We start from the raw sequence: 10,024 nt of genomic DNA, 5'->3' as shown, positions 1-10,024 counted from the left end.
TTGAAAATGGAATGCATCAACAGAACGGTGTTGGCAGTATAAAAATATCTACAGCACTTTGTATTCCCAGGTGGTCTCCCATCCAAGTACTAACCAGGCCCAACACTGCTTAGCTTCCAAGATCAGATGAGATTGGGCGTATCCAGTGAGGTGTGGCTATAGATGAGCTTTGTGGTTTCTGTTAGAACTTTTCTACTTCTAACTACTGGTTCATAAATGAATAAGTTTGAAAATGGAATGCATCAACAGAACGGTGTTGGCAGTATAAAAATATCTACAGCACCTTGTATTCCCAGGTGGTCTCCCATCCAAGTACTAACCAAGCCCAACACTGCTTAACCAAGCCCAACACTGCTTAGCTTCCAAGATCAGATGAGATTGGGCGTATCCAGTGTGGTGTGGCTGTAGATGAGCTTTGTGGTTTCTGTTAGAACTTTTCTACTTCTAACTACTGGTTCATAAATGAATACGTTTGAAAATGGAATGCATCAACAGAACAGTGTTGGCAGTATAAAAATATCTACAGCACCTTGTATTCCCAGGTGGTCTCCCATCCAAGTACTAACAAGGCCCAACACTGCTTAGCTTCCAAGATCAGACGAGATTGGGTGTATCCAGTGTGGTGTGGCTGTAGATGAGCTTTGCGGTTTCTGTTAGAACTTTTCTACTTCTAACTACTGGTTCATAAATGAATACGATTGAAAATGGAATGCATCAACAGAACGGTGTTGGTAGTATAAAAATATCTACAGCACCTTGTATTCCCAGGTGGTCTCCCATCCAAGTACTAACCAGGCCCAACACTGTTTAGCTTCCAAGATCAGATGAGATTGGGCGTATCCAGTGTGGTGTGGCTGTAGATAAGCTTTATGGTTTCTGTTAGAACTTTTCTACTTCTAACTACTGGTTCATAAATGAATACGTTTTAAAATGGAATGCATCAACAGAACGGTGTTGGTAGTATAAAAATATCTACAGCACCTTGTATTCCCAGGTGGTCTCCCATTCAAGTACTAACCAGGCCCAACACTGTTTAGCTTCCAAGATCAGATGAGATTGGGCGTATCCAGTGTGGTGTGGCTGTAGAAGAGCTTTATGGTTTCTGTTAGTACTTTTCTACTTCTAACTACTGGTTCATAAATGAATACGTTTGAAAATGGAATGCATCAACAGAACGGTGTTGGTAGTATAAAAATATCTACAGCACCTTGTATTCCCAGGTGGTCTCCCATCCAAGTACTAACCAGGCCAAACACTGCTTAGCTTCCAAGATCAGACGAGATTGGGCGTATCCAGTGTGGTGTGGCTGTAGATAAGCTTTATGGTTTCTGTTAGAACTTTTCTACTTCTAACTACTGGTTCATAAATGAATACGTTTTAAAATGGAACGCATCAACAGAACGGTGTTGGTAGTATAAAATTATCTACAGCACCTTGTATTCCCAGGTGGTCTCCCATCCAAGTACTAACCAGGCCCAACACTGCTTAGCTTCCAAGATCAGATGAGATTGGGCGTATCCAGTGTAGTGTGGCTGTAGATGAGCTTTGTGGTTTCTGTTAGAACTTTTCTACTTCTAACTACTGGTTCATAAATGAATACGTTTGAAAATGGAATGCATCAACAGAACGGTGTTGGCAGTATAAAAATATCTACAGCACTTTGTATTCCCAGGTGGTCTCCCATCCAAGTACTAACCAGGCCCAACACTGCTTAGCTTCCAAGATCAGATGAGATTGGGCGTATCCAGTGTGGTGTGGCTGTAAATGAGTTTTGTGGTTTCTGTTAGAACTTTTCTACTTCTAACTACTGGTTCATAAATGAATACGTTTGAAAATGGAATGCATCAACAGAACGGTGTTGGCAGTATAAAAATATCTACAACACTTTGTATTCCCAGGTGGTCTCCCATCCAAGTACTAACAAGGCCCAACACTGCTTAGCTTCCAAGATCAGACGAGATTGGGCGTATCCAGTGTTGTGTTGCTGTAGATGAGCTTTGTGGTTTCTGTTAGAACTTTTCTACTTCTAACTACAGGTTCATAAATGAATACGGTTGAAAATGGAATGCATCAACAGAACAGTGTTGGCAGTATTAAAATATCTACAGCACCTTGTATTCCCAGGTGGTCTCCCATCCAAGTACTAACCAGGCCCAACACTGCTTAGCTTCCAAGATCAGATGAGATTGGGCGTATCCAGTGTGGTGTGGCTGTAGATGAGTTTTGTGGTTTCTGTTAGAACTTTTCTACTTCTAACTACTGGTTCATAAATGAATACGTTTGAAAATGGAATGCATCAACAGAACGGTGTTGGCAGTATAAAAATATCTACAACACTTTGTATTCCCAGGTGGTCTCCCATCCAAGTACTAACAAGGCCCAACACTGCTTAGCTTCCAAGATCAGACGAGATTGGGCGTATCCAGTGTTGTGTTGCTGTAGATGAGCTTTGTGGTTTCTGTTAGAACTTTTCTACTTCTAACTACAGGTTCATAAATGAATACGTTTGAAAATGGAATGCATCAACAGAACAGTGTTGGCAGTATTAAAATATCTACAGCACCTTGTATTCCCAGGTGGTCTCCCATCCAAGTACTAACAAGGCCTTACACTGCTTAGCTTCCAAGATCAGATGAGATTGGGCATATCCAGTGTGGTGTGGCTGTAGAAGAGCTTTATGGTTTCTGTTAGTACTTTTCTTCTTCTAACTACTGGTTCATAAATGAATACGTTTGAAAATGGAATGCATCAACTGAACGGTGTTGGTAGTATAAAAATATCTACAGCACCTTGTATTCCCAGGTGGTCTCCCATCCAAGTACTAACCAGGCCCAACACTGCTTAGCTTCCAAGATCAGATAAGATTGGGCGTATCCAGTGTGGTGTGGCTGTAGATGAGCTTTGTGGTTTCTGTTAGAGCTTTTCTACTTCTAACTACTGGTTCATAAATGAATACGTTTGAAAATGGAATGCATCAACAGAACGGTGTTGGCAGTATAAAAATATCTACATCACCTTGTATTCCCAGGTGGTCTCCCATCCAAGTACTAACCAGGCCCAACACTGCTTAGCTTCCAAGATCAGATGAGATTGGGCGTATCCAGTGTGGTGTGGCTGTAGATGAGCTTTGTGGTTTCTGTTAGAACTTTTCTACTTCTAACTACTGGTTCATAAATGAATACGTTTGAAAATGGAATGCATCAACAGAACGGTGTTGGCAGTATAAAAATATCTACAGCACCTTGTATTCCCAGGTGGTCTCCCATCCAAGTACTAACCAGGCCCAACACTGCTTAGCTTCCAAGATCAGATGAGATTGGGCGTATCCAGTATGGTGTGGCTGTAGATGAGCTTTGTGGTTTCTGTTAGAACTTTTATACTTCTAACTACTGGTTCATAAATGAATACGTTTGAAAATGGAATGCATCAACAGAACGGTGTTGGCTGTATAAAATATCTACAGCACCTTGTATTCCCAGGTGGTCTCCCATCCAAGTACTAACCAGGCCCAACACTGCTTAGCTTCCAAGATCAGATGAGATTGGGCGTATCCAGTGTGGTGCTGCTGTAGATGAACTTTCTGGTTTCTGTTAGAACTTTTCTACTTCTAACTACTGGTTCATAAATTAATACGTTTGAAAATGGAATGCATCAACAGAACAGTGTTGGCAGTATAAAAATATCTACAGCACTTTGTATTCCCAGGTGGTCTCCCATCCAAGTACTAACCAGGCCCAACACTGCTTAGCTTCCAAGATCAGATGAGATTGGGCGTATCCAGTGTGGTGTGGCTGTAGATGAGCTTTGTGGTTTCTGTTAGAACTTTTATACTTCTAACTACTGGTTCATAAATGAACACGTTTGAAAAAGGAATGCATCAACAGAACGGTGTTGGCAGTATAAAATATCTACAGCACCTTGTATTCCCAGGTGGTCTCCCATCCAAGTACTAACCAGGCCCAACACTGCTTAGCTTCCAAGATCAGATGAGATTGGGCGTATCCAGTGTGGTGCTGCTGTAGATGAACTTTCTGGTTTCTGTTAGAACTTTTCTACTTCTAACTACTGGTTCATAAATGAATACGTTTGAAAATGGAATGCATCAACAGAACGGTGTTGGCAGTATAAAAATATCTACAGGACTTTGTATTCCCAGGTGGTCTCCCATCCAAGTACTAACCAGGCCCAACACTGCTTAGCTTCCAAGATCAGATGAGATTGGGCGTATCCAGTGTGGTGCTGCTGTAGATGAACTTTCTGGTTTCTGTTAGAACTTTTCTACTTCTAACTACTGGTTCATAAATTAATACGTTTGAAAATGGAATGCATCAACAGAACAGTGTTGGCAGTATAAAAATATCTACAGCACTTTGTATTCCCAGGTGGTCTCCCATCCAAGTACTAACCAGGCCCAACACTGCTTAGCTTCCAAGATCAGATGAGATTGGGCGTATCCAGTGTGGTGTGGCTGTAGATGAGCTTTGTGGTTTCTGTTAGAACTTTTATACTTCTAACTACTGGTTCATAAATGAACACGTTTGAAAAAGGAATGCATCAACAGAACGGTGTTGGCAGTATAAAATATCTACAGCACCTTGTATTCCCAGGTGGTCTCCCATCCAAGTACTAACCAGGCCCAACACTGCTTAGCTTCCAAGATCAGATGAGATTGGGCGTATCCAGTGTGGTGTGGCTATAGATGAGCTTTGTGGTTTCTGTTAGAACTTTTCTACTTCTAACTACTGGTTCATAAATGAAAACGTTTGAAAATGGAATGCATCAACAGAACAGTGTTGGCAGTATAAAAATATCTACAGCACCTTGTATTCCCAGGTGGTCTCCCATCCAAGTACTAACAAGGCCCAACACTGCTTAGCTTCCAAGATCAGACGAGATTGGGCGTATCCAGTGTGGTGTGGCTGTAGATGAGCTTTGTGGTTTCTGTTAGAACTTTTCTACTTCTAACTACTGGTTCATAAATGAATAAGTTTGAAAATGGAATGCATCAACAGAACGGTGTTGGCAGTATAAAAATATCTACAGCACCTTGTATTCCCAGGTGGTCTCCCATCCAAGTACTAACCAAGCTCAACACTGCTTAACCAAGCCCAACACTGCTTAGCTTCCAAGATCAGATGAGATTGGGCGTATCCAGTGTGGTGTGGCTGTAGATGAGCTTTGTGGTTTCTGTTAGAACTTTTCTACTTCTAACTACTGGTTCATAAATGAATACGTTTGAAAATGGAATGCATCAACAGAACAGTGTTGGCAGTATAAAAATATCTACAGCACCTTGTATTCCCAGGTGGTCTCCCATCCAAGTACTAACAAGGCCCAACACTGCTTAACTTCCAAGATCAGACGAGATTGGGCGTATCCAGTGTGGTGTGGCTGTAGATGAGCTTTGCGGTTTCTGTTAGAACTTTTCTACTTCTAACTACTGGTTCATAAATGAATACGATTGAAAATGGAATGCATCAACAGAACGGTGTTGGTAGTATAAAAATATCTACAGCACCTTGTATTCCCAGGTGGTCTCCCATCCAAGTACTAACCAGGCCCAACACTGTTTAGCTTCCAAGATCAGATGAGATTGGGCGTATCCAGTGTGGTGTGGCTGTAGATAAGCTTTATGGTTTCTGTTAGAACTTTTCTACTTCTAACTACTGGTTCATAAATGAATACGTTTTAAAATGGAATGCATCAACAGAACGGTGTTGGTAGTATAAAAATATCTACAGCACCTTGTATTCCCAGGTGGTCTCCCATTCAAGTACTAACCAGGCCCAACACTGTTTAGCTTCCAAGATCAGATGAGATTGGGCGTATCCAGTGTGGTGTGGCTGTAGAAGAGCTTTATGGTTTCTGTTAGTACTTTTCTACTTCTAACTACTGGTTCATAAATGAATACGTTTGAAAATGGAATGCATCAACAGAACGGTGTTGGTAGTATAAAAATATCTACAGCACCTTGTATTCCCAGGTGGTCTCCCATCCAAGTACTAACCAGGCCAAACACTGCTTAGCTTCCAAGATCAGACGAGATTGGGCGTATCCAGTGTGGTGTGGCTGTAGATAAGCTTTATGGTTTCTGTTAGAACTTTTCTACTTCTAACTACTGGTTCATAAATGAATACGTTTTAAAATGGAACGCATCAACAGAACGGTGTTGGTAGTATAAAATTATCTACAGCACCTTGTATTCCCAGGTGGTCTCCCATCCAAGTACTAACCAGGCCCAACACTGCTTAGCTTCCAAGATCAGATGAGATTGGGCGTATCCAGTGTGGTGTGGCTGTAGATGAGCTTTGTGGTTTCTGTTAGAACTTTTCTACTTCTAACTACTGGTTCATAAATGAATACGTTTGAAAATGGAATGCATCAACAGAACGGTGTTGGCAGTATAAAAATATCTACAGCACTTTGTATTCCCAGGTGGTCTCCCATCCAAGTACTAACCAGGCCCAACACTGCTTAGCTTCCAAGATCAGATGAGATTGGGCGTATCCAGTGTGGTGTGGCTGTAGATGAGTTTTGTGGTTTCTGTTAGAACTTTTCTACTTCTAACTACTGGTTCATAAATGAATACGTTTGAAAATGGAATGCATCAACAGAACGGTGTTGGCAGTATAAAAATATCTACAACACTTTGTATTCCCAGGTGGTCTCCCATCCAAGTACTAACAAGGCCCAACACTGCTTAGCTTCCAAGATCAGACGAGATTGGGCGTATCCAGTGTTGTGTTGCTGTAGATGAGCTTTGTGGTTTCTGTTAGAACTTTTCTACTTCTAACTACAGGTTCATAAATGAATACGGTTGAAAATGGAATGCATCAACAGAACAGTGTTGGCAGTATTAAAATATCTACAGCACCTTGTATTCCCAGGTGGTCTCCCATCCAAGTACTAACAAGGCCTTACACTGCTTAGCTTCCAAGATCAGACGAGATTGGGCGTATCCAGTGTGGTGTGGCTGTAGATGAGCTTTGTGGTTTCTGTTAGAACTTTTCTACTTCTAACTACTGGTTCATAAATGAAAACGTTTGAAAATGGAATGCATCAACAGAACAGTGTTGGCAGTATAAAAATATCTACAGCACCTTGTATTCCCAGGTGGTCTCCCATCCAAGTACTAACAAGGCCCAACACTGCTTAGCTTCCAAGATCAGACGAGATTGGGCGTATCCAGTGTGGTGTGGCTGTAGATGAGCTTTGTAGTTTCTGTTAGAACTTTTCTACTTCTAACTACTGGTTCATAAATGAATACGTTTGAAAATGGAATGCATCAACAGAACGGTGTTGGCAGTATAAAAATATCTACAGCACCTTGTATTCCCAGGTGGTCTCCCATCCAAGTACTAACCAGGCCCAACACTGCTTAGCTTCCAAGATCAGATGAGATTGGGCATATCCAGTTTGGTGTGGCTGTAGATGAGCTTTGTGGTTTCTGTTAGAACTTTTCTACTACTAACTACTGGTTCATAAATGAATACGTTTGAAAATGGAATGCATCAACAGAACGGTGTTGGTAGTATAAAAATATCTACAGCAACTTGTATTCCAGGTGGTCTCCCATCCAAGTACTAACCAGGCCAAACACTGCATAGCTTCCAAGATCAGACGAGATTGGGCGTATCCAGTGTGCTGTGGCTGTAGATAAGCTTTATGGTTTCTGTTAGAACTTTTCTACTTCTAACTACTGGTTCATAAATGAATACGTTTTAAAATGGAACGCATCAACAGAACGGTGTTGGTAGTATAAAATTATCTACAGCACCTTGTATTCCCAGGTGGTCTCCCATCCAAGTACTAACCAGGCCCAATACTGCTTAGCTTCCAAGATCAGATGAGATTGGGCGTATCCAGTGTGGTGTGGCTGTAGATGAGCTTTGTGGTTTCTGTTAGAACTTTTCTACTTCTAACTACTGGTTCATAAATGAATACGTTTGAAAATGGAATGCATCAACAGAACGGTGTTGGCAGTATAAAAATATCTACAGCACTTTGTATTCCCAGGTGGTCTCCCATCCATTACTAACCAGGCCCAACACTGCTTAGCTTCCAAGATCAGATGAGATTGGGCGTATCCAGTGTGGTGTGGCTGTAGATGAGTTTTGTGGTTTCTGTTAGAACTTTTCTACTTCTAACTACTGGTTCATAAATGAATACGTTTGAAAATGGAATGCATCAACAGAACGGTGTTGGCAGTATAAAAATATCTACAACACTTTGTATTCCCAGGTGGTCTCCCATCCAAGTACTAACAAGGCCCAACACTGCTTAGCTTCCAAGATCAGACGAGATTGGGCGTATCCAGTGTGGTGTTGCTGTAGATGAGCTTTGTGGTTTCTGTTAGAACTTTTCTACTTCTAACTACAGGTTCATAAATGAATACGTTTGAAAATGGAATGCATCAACAGAACAGTGTTGGCAGTATAAAAATATCTACAGCACCTTGTATTCCCAGGTGGTCTCCCATCCAAGTACTAACAAGGCCTTACACTGCTTAGCTTCCAAGATCAGACGAGATTGGGCGTATCCAGTGTAGTGTGGCTGTAGATGAGATTTGCGGTTTCTGTAGGAAATTTTCTACTTCTAACTACTGGTTCATAAATGAATACGTTTTAAAATGGAATGCATCAACAGAACGGTGTTGGTAGTATAAAAATATCTACAGCACCTTGTATTCCCAGGTGGTCTCCCATTCAAGTACTAACCAGGCCCAACACTGTTTAGCTTCCAAGATCAGATGAGATTGGGCGTATCCAGTGTGGTGTGGCTGTAGAAGAGCTTTATGGTTTCTGTTAGTACTTTTCTACTTCTAACTACTGGTTCATAAATGAATACGTTTGAAAATGGAATGCATCAACAGAACGGTGTTGGTAGTATAAAAATATCTACAGCACCTTGTATTCCCAGGTGGTCTCCCATCCAAGTACTAACCAGGCCAAACACTGCTTAACTTCCAAGATCAGACGAGATTGGGCGTATCCAGTGTGGTGTGGCTGTAGATAAGCTTTATGGTTTCTGTTAGAACTTTTCTACTTCTAACTACTGGTTCATAAATGAATACGTTTTAAAATGGAACGCATCAACAGAACGGTGTTGGTAGTATAAAATTATCTACAGCACCTTGTATTCCCAGGTGGTCTCCCATCCAAGTTCTAACCAGGCCCAACACTGCTTAGCTTCCAAGATCAGATGAGATTGGGCGTATCCAGTGTGGTGTGGCTGTAGATGAGCTTTGTGGTTTCTGTTAGAACTTTTCTACTTCTAACTACTGGTTCATAAATGAATACGTTTGAAAATGGAATGCATCAACAGAACGGTGTTGGCAGTATAAAAATATCTACAGCACTTTGTATTCCCAGGTGGTCTCCCATCCAAGTACTAACCAGGCCCAACACTGCTTAGCTTCCAAGATCAGATGAGATTGGGCGTATCCAGTGTGGTGTGGCTGTAGATGAGTTTTGTGGTTTCTGTTAGAACTTTTCTACTTCTAACTACTGGTTCATAAATGAATACGTTTGAAAATGGAATGCATCAACAGAACGGTGTTGGCAGTATAAAAATATCTACAACACTTTGTATTCCCAGGTGGTCTCCCATCCAAGTACTAACAAGGCCCAACACTGCTTAGCTTCCAAGATCAGACGAGATTGGGCGTATCCAGTGTTGTGTTGCTGTAGATGAGCTTTGTGGTTTCTGTTAGAACTTTTCTACTTCTAACTACAGGTTCATAAATGAATACGTTTGAAAATGGAATGCATCAACAGAACAGTGTTGGCAGTATTAAAATATCTACAGCACCTTGTATTCCCAGGTGGTCTCCCATCCAAGTACTAACAAGGCCTTACACTGCTTAGCTTCCAAGATCAGACGAGATTGGGCGTATCCAGTGTGGTGTGGCTGTAGATGAGCTTTGTGGTTTCTGTTAGAACTTTTCTACTTCTAACTACTGGTTCATAAATGAAAACGTTTGAAAATGGAATGCATCAACAGAACAGTGTTGGCAGTATAAAAA

General features: G+C 41.4%; 35 non-coding genes and 9 pseudogenes across 35 annotated transcripts; all 44 read right to left on the bottom strand.

Moving 5' to 3' along the window:
* Positions 1–45: 45 nt before the first annotated feature.
* On the bottom strand, positions 46–164 carry LOC135070125 (5S ribosomal RNA). The gene has a single exon (XR_010256298.1). It is a non-coding gene; the product is annotated as a 5S ribosomal RNA (ribosomal RNA).
* Positions 165–271: 107 nt separating this feature from the next.
* On the bottom strand, positions 272–410 carry LOC134891504 (5S ribosomal RNA; annotated as a pseudogene).
* Positions 411–517: 107 nt separating this feature from the next.
* On the bottom strand, positions 518–636 carry LOC135069833 (5S ribosomal RNA). Its single transcript, XR_010256014.1, has one exon. It is a non-coding gene; the product is annotated as a 5S ribosomal RNA (ribosomal RNA).
* A 107-nt stretch (positions 637–743) lies between these two features.
* LOC134902010 (5S ribosomal RNA) lies at positions 744–862 on the bottom strand. Its single transcript, XR_010175487.1, has one exon. It is a non-coding gene; the product is annotated as a 5S ribosomal RNA (ribosomal RNA).
* A 107-nt stretch (positions 863–969) lies between these two features.
* Positions 970–1,088, bottom strand: LOC135067563 (5S ribosomal RNA). Its single transcript, XR_010253775.1, has one exon. It is a non-coding gene; the product is annotated as a 5S ribosomal RNA (ribosomal RNA).
* A 107-nt stretch (positions 1,089–1,195) lies between these two features.
* LOC135069579 (5S ribosomal RNA) lies at positions 1,196–1,314 on the bottom strand. The gene has a single exon (XR_010255758.1). It is a non-coding gene; the product is annotated as a 5S ribosomal RNA (ribosomal RNA).
* Positions 1,315–1,421: 107 nt separating this feature from the next.
* Positions 1,422–1,540, bottom strand: LOC135060696 (5S ribosomal RNA). The gene has a single exon (XR_010247089.1). It is a non-coding gene; the product is annotated as a 5S ribosomal RNA (ribosomal RNA).
* Positions 1,541–1,647: 107 nt separating this feature from the next.
* On the bottom strand, positions 1,648–1,766 carry LOC135068637 (5S ribosomal RNA). Its single transcript, XR_010254833.1, has one exon. It is a non-coding gene; the product is annotated as a 5S ribosomal RNA (ribosomal RNA).
* Positions 1,767–1,873: 107 nt separating this feature from the next.
* LOC134891323 (5S ribosomal RNA) lies at positions 1,874–1,992 on the bottom strand (annotated as a pseudogene).
* Positions 1,993–2,099: 107 nt separating this feature from the next.
* LOC135064967 (5S ribosomal RNA) lies at positions 2,100–2,218 on the bottom strand. The gene has a single exon (XR_010251262.1). It is a non-coding gene; the product is annotated as a 5S ribosomal RNA (ribosomal RNA).
* Positions 2,219–2,325: 107 nt separating this feature from the next.
* Positions 2,326–2,444, bottom strand: LOC134891322 (5S ribosomal RNA; annotated as a pseudogene).
* Positions 2,445–2,551: 107 nt separating this feature from the next.
* LOC135068007 (5S ribosomal RNA) lies at positions 2,552–2,670 on the bottom strand. Its single transcript, XR_010254217.1, has one exon. It is a non-coding gene; the product is annotated as a 5S ribosomal RNA (ribosomal RNA).
* A 107-nt stretch (positions 2,671–2,777) lies between these two features.
* Positions 2,778–2,896, bottom strand: LOC135063709 (5S ribosomal RNA). The gene has a single exon (XR_010250034.1). It is a non-coding gene; the product is annotated as a 5S ribosomal RNA (ribosomal RNA).
* Positions 2,897–3,003: 107 nt separating this feature from the next.
* Positions 3,004–3,122, bottom strand: LOC135064947 (5S ribosomal RNA). Its single transcript, XR_010251243.1, has one exon. It is a non-coding gene; the product is annotated as a 5S ribosomal RNA (ribosomal RNA).
* A 107-nt stretch (positions 3,123–3,229) lies between these two features.
* Positions 3,230–3,348, bottom strand: LOC135059330 (5S ribosomal RNA). Its single transcript, XR_010245736.1, has one exon. It is a non-coding gene; the product is annotated as a 5S ribosomal RNA (ribosomal RNA).
* Positions 3,349–3,454: 106 nt separating this feature from the next.
* Positions 3,455–3,573, bottom strand: LOC135066692 (5S ribosomal RNA). Its single transcript, XR_010252932.1, has one exon. It is a non-coding gene; the product is annotated as a 5S ribosomal RNA (ribosomal RNA).
* Positions 3,574–3,680: 107 nt separating this feature from the next.
* On the bottom strand, positions 3,681–3,799 carry LOC135065011 (5S ribosomal RNA). Its single transcript, XR_010251304.1, has one exon. It is a non-coding gene; the product is annotated as a 5S ribosomal RNA (ribosomal RNA).
* A 106-nt stretch (positions 3,800–3,905) lies between these two features.
* On the bottom strand, positions 3,906–4,024 carry LOC135066691 (5S ribosomal RNA). Its single transcript, XR_010252931.1, has one exon. It is a non-coding gene; the product is annotated as a 5S ribosomal RNA (ribosomal RNA).
* A 107-nt stretch (positions 4,025–4,131) lies between these two features.
* Positions 4,132–4,250, bottom strand: LOC134893197 (5S ribosomal RNA; annotated as a pseudogene).
* A 107-nt stretch (positions 4,251–4,357) lies between these two features.
* Positions 4,358–4,476, bottom strand: LOC135065010 (5S ribosomal RNA). Its single transcript, XR_010251303.1, has one exon. It is a non-coding gene; the product is annotated as a 5S ribosomal RNA (ribosomal RNA).
* Positions 4,477–4,582: 106 nt separating this feature from the next.
* LOC134901788 (5S ribosomal RNA) lies at positions 4,583–4,701 on the bottom strand. Its single transcript, XR_010175268.1, has one exon. It is a non-coding gene; the product is annotated as a 5S ribosomal RNA (ribosomal RNA).
* Positions 4,702–4,808: 107 nt separating this feature from the next.
* Positions 4,809–4,927, bottom strand: LOC135059516 (5S ribosomal RNA). Its single transcript, XR_010245920.1, has one exon. It is a non-coding gene; the product is annotated as a 5S ribosomal RNA (ribosomal RNA).
* A 107-nt stretch (positions 4,928–5,034) lies between these two features.
* Positions 5,035–5,173, bottom strand: LOC134894788 (5S ribosomal RNA; annotated as a pseudogene).
* A 107-nt stretch (positions 5,174–5,280) lies between these two features.
* Positions 5,281–5,399, bottom strand: LOC134901685 (5S ribosomal RNA). The gene has a single exon (XR_010175170.1). It is a non-coding gene; the product is annotated as a 5S ribosomal RNA (ribosomal RNA).
* A 107-nt stretch (positions 5,400–5,506) lies between these two features.
* Positions 5,507–5,625, bottom strand: LOC134902009 (5S ribosomal RNA). Its single transcript, XR_010175485.1, has one exon. It is a non-coding gene; the product is annotated as a 5S ribosomal RNA (ribosomal RNA).
* A 107-nt stretch (positions 5,626–5,732) lies between these two features.
* On the bottom strand, positions 5,733–5,851 carry LOC135067562 (5S ribosomal RNA). The gene has a single exon (XR_010253774.1). It is a non-coding gene; the product is annotated as a 5S ribosomal RNA (ribosomal RNA).
* A 107-nt stretch (positions 5,852–5,958) lies between these two features.
* Positions 5,959–6,077, bottom strand: LOC135069578 (5S ribosomal RNA). The gene has a single exon (XR_010255757.1). It is a non-coding gene; the product is annotated as a 5S ribosomal RNA (ribosomal RNA).
* A 107-nt stretch (positions 6,078–6,184) lies between these two features.
* On the bottom strand, positions 6,185–6,303 carry LOC135064955 (5S ribosomal RNA). Its single transcript, XR_010251251.1, has one exon. It is a non-coding gene; the product is annotated as a 5S ribosomal RNA (ribosomal RNA).
* Positions 6,304–6,410: 107 nt separating this feature from the next.
* On the bottom strand, positions 6,411–6,529 carry LOC135065009 (5S ribosomal RNA). Its single transcript, XR_010251302.1, has one exon. It is a non-coding gene; the product is annotated as a 5S ribosomal RNA (ribosomal RNA).
* Positions 6,530–6,636: 107 nt separating this feature from the next.
* LOC134891321 (5S ribosomal RNA) lies at positions 6,637–6,755 on the bottom strand (annotated as a pseudogene).
* Positions 6,756–6,862: 107 nt separating this feature from the next.
* Positions 6,863–6,981, bottom strand: LOC135060915 (5S ribosomal RNA). The gene has a single exon (XR_010247311.1). It is a non-coding gene; the product is annotated as a 5S ribosomal RNA (ribosomal RNA).
* Positions 6,982–7,088: 107 nt separating this feature from the next.
* On the bottom strand, positions 7,089–7,207 carry LOC135059402 (5S ribosomal RNA). Its single transcript, XR_010245806.1, has one exon. It is a non-coding gene; the product is annotated as a 5S ribosomal RNA (ribosomal RNA).
* A 107-nt stretch (positions 7,208–7,314) lies between these two features.
* On the bottom strand, positions 7,315–7,433 carry LOC135069021 (5S ribosomal RNA). Its single transcript, XR_010255212.1, has one exon. It is a non-coding gene; the product is annotated as a 5S ribosomal RNA (ribosomal RNA).
* Positions 7,434–7,540: 107 nt separating this feature from the next.
* Positions 7,541–7,658, bottom strand: LOC134897915 (5S ribosomal RNA; annotated as a pseudogene).
* A 107-nt stretch (positions 7,659–7,765) lies between these two features.
* On the bottom strand, positions 7,766–7,884 carry LOC135063810 (5S ribosomal RNA). The gene has a single exon (XR_010250133.1). It is a non-coding gene; the product is annotated as a 5S ribosomal RNA (ribosomal RNA).
* Positions 7,885–7,991: 107 nt separating this feature from the next.
* LOC134893068 (5S ribosomal RNA) lies at positions 7,992–8,109 on the bottom strand (annotated as a pseudogene).
* A 107-nt stretch (positions 8,110–8,216) lies between these two features.
* Positions 8,217–8,335, bottom strand: LOC135070068 (5S ribosomal RNA). Its single transcript, XR_010256243.1, has one exon. It is a non-coding gene; the product is annotated as a 5S ribosomal RNA (ribosomal RNA).
* A 107-nt stretch (positions 8,336–8,442) lies between these two features.
* On the bottom strand, positions 8,443–8,561 carry LOC135059466 (5S ribosomal RNA). Its single transcript, XR_010245867.1, has one exon. It is a non-coding gene; the product is annotated as a 5S ribosomal RNA (ribosomal RNA).
* Positions 8,562–8,668: 107 nt separating this feature from the next.
* Positions 8,669–8,787, bottom strand: LOC135067561 (5S ribosomal RNA). The gene has a single exon (XR_010253773.1). It is a non-coding gene; the product is annotated as a 5S ribosomal RNA (ribosomal RNA).
* Positions 8,788–8,894: 107 nt separating this feature from the next.
* Positions 8,895–9,013, bottom strand: LOC135066759 (5S ribosomal RNA). Its single transcript, XR_010253000.1, has one exon. It is a non-coding gene; the product is annotated as a 5S ribosomal RNA (ribosomal RNA).
* Positions 9,014–9,120: 107 nt separating this feature from the next.
* LOC135070156 (5S ribosomal RNA) lies at positions 9,121–9,239 on the bottom strand. The gene has a single exon (XR_010256328.1). It is a non-coding gene; the product is annotated as a 5S ribosomal RNA (ribosomal RNA).
* Positions 9,240–9,346: 107 nt separating this feature from the next.
* LOC135065008 (5S ribosomal RNA) lies at positions 9,347–9,465 on the bottom strand. The gene has a single exon (XR_010251301.1). It is a non-coding gene; the product is annotated as a 5S ribosomal RNA (ribosomal RNA).
* A 107-nt stretch (positions 9,466–9,572) lies between these two features.
* On the bottom strand, positions 9,573–9,691 carry LOC134891320 (5S ribosomal RNA; annotated as a pseudogene).
* A 107-nt stretch (positions 9,692–9,798) lies between these two features.
* LOC135060914 (5S ribosomal RNA) lies at positions 9,799–9,917 on the bottom strand. The gene has a single exon (XR_010247309.1). It is a non-coding gene; the product is annotated as a 5S ribosomal RNA (ribosomal RNA).
* Positions 9,918–10,024: the final 107 nt, after the last annotated feature.

This window comes from Pseudophryne corroboree, chromosome 3 (assembly GCF_028390025.1).
Source record: "Pseudophryne corroboree isolate aPseCor3 chromosome 3, aPseCor3.hap2, whole genome shotgun sequence".
Classification (NCBI taxonomy): Eukaryota; Metazoa; Chordata; class Amphibia; order Anura; family Myobatrachidae; genus Pseudophryne; species Pseudophryne corroboree.
This window is presented reverse-complemented; position numbering and strand designations above follow the sequence as displayed.